The sequence below is a fragment of the Tupaia chinensis genome, unplaced genomic scaffold, assembly GCF_000334495.1.
Source record: "Tupaia chinensis unplaced genomic scaffold, TupChi_1.0 Scaffold148271_1, whole genome shotgun sequence".
Classification (NCBI taxonomy): domain Eukaryota; kingdom Metazoa; phylum Chordata; class Mammalia; order Scandentia; family Tupaiidae; genus Tupaia; species Tupaia belangeri.
In genome coordinates, this window is record NW_006208122.1 from 772,494 (window position 1) to 775,824 (window position 3,331).

The 3,331-nt window shown below is 35.0% G+C and overlaps 1 pseudogene; it reads right to left on the reverse strand.

Annotated features, from left to right (window-relative positions):
• Positions 1 to 619: 619 nt before the first annotated feature.
• On the reverse strand, positions 620 to 816 carry LOC106734089 (guanine nucleotide-binding protein G(I)/G(S)/G(O) subunit gamma-5 pseudogene; annotated as a pseudogene).
• Positions 817 to 3,331: the final 2,515 nt, after the last annotated feature.

Below are 3,331 nucleotides of genomic sequence, written 5' to 3' on the forward strand. Positions count from 1 at the left end.
GACATCGTAGGTCTAATTTAAATAGGAAAGGTTGGATAGATATAGAATATACTGAGAATAGAGGATGGACACCTAATTCAGGAAGAGGAGTGTCAGAATGCTTCCCGAGAAAATCTAATATAAGTGTAGAATTGAAAAATGAGTAGTTCAGAAAAATAGCAGGTATTGTATTGGGTGGAGAATGAATATCAGCCAGGTGAAGCTATGTTTGGCTGTAGTCCACAGCATATGAATATGTCATCTGTAAATCTCAGTGGTTTAAAACATTAAGATTGATTTGTTGCTTACACTGTATGGCCGTAGGAGGTTTTCAAAAGGATTATACTTATCATCACAACTCAGAGGTCAGTACAGATAGAAGCTGCATCTTTTTTTTTTTTTTATATGTATACTAAGTATTTTATTGTATGCTGATGCCCGTGTGTATAAAATAATTTTGTGAAATAGAAATTTATGAAAATTCAGAGAGGTAGATGTTAAGGACCAATAGAAGTAAAAGTTTTGCATATTATGGCACATGTGTTATAGGAAAAGGTTTGTATAGCTTCCAATTTAGCTCTCTTGAATATTCACTGGTTCTTGAGAAATGGCTAGGGAAACCTTTGAAAGATTCATTTTACTACAAAAAAGAACAGACTTTCTGGAGTCTGAAGGGATTTGTACTTCAAGACACTCCAATCAGCAGGGGGTAATGTTGAGCATTCTGCAGACAGAACCGGTTTAAGTTTGCGACAGCCTCAGAGTCCTTCACGCCGGGGAGCCAGGCCTCCAGCCAGAGCTGCTCTTCATAGAGGAGACACTGGAAGAACCACACATGGCGCGAGGAGAGCCGACTGACTGGACCGAAGCTTCATCTTGACATGCACTTCTTCAATCAGAGAGACAGTGAAATAAATCATAGCAACAGATACCACTTCTACTTACATGATCACCTTCACATGTATTTCATCACCCAACATATGTCACACGAGTAAGCCTGAAATTAATGGAACAGAGATATATAATTTTACTCTACAGAGATTCAGAGCATATTTATGAACAATGATGCATATTTCTACAGACGAATCTAACTGAATAACCTTCAAGAATACAGTTCCACTAGTAAGAACAAGTATGATTGTACTTTTTTTTTCTTAATGGGGCAACAATTAATTGATAATGGATTCTATTTTGACTGTTGTTTTAGCAAGATATGAAACTGCAGAGATAAGGAGGAACCAGATAATACACAAGTTTGTCATCAACCTTGAGTTTTTTCTTGAGGGAAATGTTGAAATTGATCAGAAATCATATTGCCTATACTTATCATCATTCTCTTAAATTCAGGCTTCTCCTTGTCAATCTCCATCAACACTGACTGCCCATATCTTCTTTATCTTAGACATAGAAATTGTGTGTGTGTGTGTGTTAAGATGTATAAAACACTAAACATAGATTTAACTGAATAAAATAAAATTTCGTTTTACCCACATTAAACCTGTAATGTTTGTTGAATGGCATTTTCCTTAGTTATTAACAAAACAAGCAGGCTTGTCCCTGAGCTTCATTATTTTGTTTACTTCTCTCATTAATTCTGTTTTTCTCCTTCCTGGAGGGAAAAAAAAAAAAAAAAAGTAGTTACAAAACTTTGTTAATAACACAAATACAGCAAAATACATGAGCTACTAGTTGCATAATATCTATTGCATTTCATTTTATAACATCTTACCAAAGAATCCTATTTCTTTTGCTTCATAAAATCTAAGCATTTTAAAATCACAAAGCTTACTATATTTTTTCTGTACATACGTGCTTAGCATTCAAACTTTTGGTTCAATTGTACAAAATTCTATTGTTGGAGCTAAGTAATTTTTAAACTGAATTAAATGCCAACATTTAAACTTAGTTGATTTTGCATAAAATGTAGACTTTGTCTTGTCTCAAAACATTAGAAAATCTGGCTATCCCAGTCTCCCACTTCATCACGGCATTATTTTCTTATGCTGGCTGTTGACTGCTGTTTATCACTGACTGTTCTCACTGTCCGAAAACACACATTCGCTTCTATTACCTCTCCGACCTTCATAGACATCCCCATTTAAGACCTAGATTATTTCATTCTATTATCTGTTTGGGAATTTCTTCCTGGAGTCTCCAAGAAAATTTTCAACCAAAATAATTCATTTCCTTAAAAATGTCATTTGAAAACAAAAATTGTATTTTTAAAGTACCAGAAAACACAATTGCTTTCTAGAGAGAGGTAGAGAACACTCCATTGGGGTGTAGTCAGGCTATGGTCAGTTTTCCTCCATTTCTCATCCTGTGGGGATTTTTTGCACACACACACACACACACACACACACACACACACACACACACCAGGCATGTTTTCAAGCCAGCAAAACAAGGATCTGAACTACTGTTAGCCACCACCTGGGATCTAGTCCCCTTGGCACAGCACTTAAAATGCTATGGCATAGCACTTAAAATGTCATACCACAGGATCAGTCTCATTATTTAAAATTTTTGACCATTTTAACTGTTAAAGTTATGCCTGTCATTCAATTTAGGCTGTATCTGAGTAAGAAAAACTTAGATGTGCAATTGTCATCACCAAACATGTAAAAAGTACAGTGTAAAATAAGGATTAATTATAATAGATTTTGTTTATTTCCAGAAATAAGGATACAGGATAAGAGATATAAAAAAAATATAGATTCTAAATATAGGAAGGCATTTATATTAGCATAGTTCAGTTAGGCCTTGCCACAAACAAATTAACCCAAAATGTAGTGACTTGAAGCAATAATCTTTAACTTAGGTTATTGTTCAGTGGGCTGGTTGCAGGGTTTATTTGATCTAGGCAATTTAGCAAATACCTGTTTGGATCTTTAATGCATGATCAGTCACTAGTCTGGTGGGTAGTAAACTATTGAGCACAGCAACAGAGATGACTTCTCATCTTTTGTCATCCATGCAGACTTTTAATAGTGGTGATAGGACATGGTAGTCCCAAGGTTCCAATAGCAGGAAATGGGAAGCTACAAGATTTCTTGAGGGCTGGGCTTGAAACATGTGCAATGTCACAAAGTAATTTCAAGACTAGCTCAGATTCAAATTATAGGAGGATAGATTTCATTCCTCAGTGAGAAGCAAAGTGAAAATTACTGTGGTTATTTTTTTTGATCTATGAAGCAGCAATAAGTAGTTCCTTATTTACCAAAAGAAGTGACTCTCAAAAGCAAATGTAATGCCTGAAAAAAGTTACCTCTAAAAAAATTCACCTAAGCATGTATGGTTAGAAACTACTGCTTCTCTATTCAGCAACAAAAAACTTTTTTCTACTTGTATA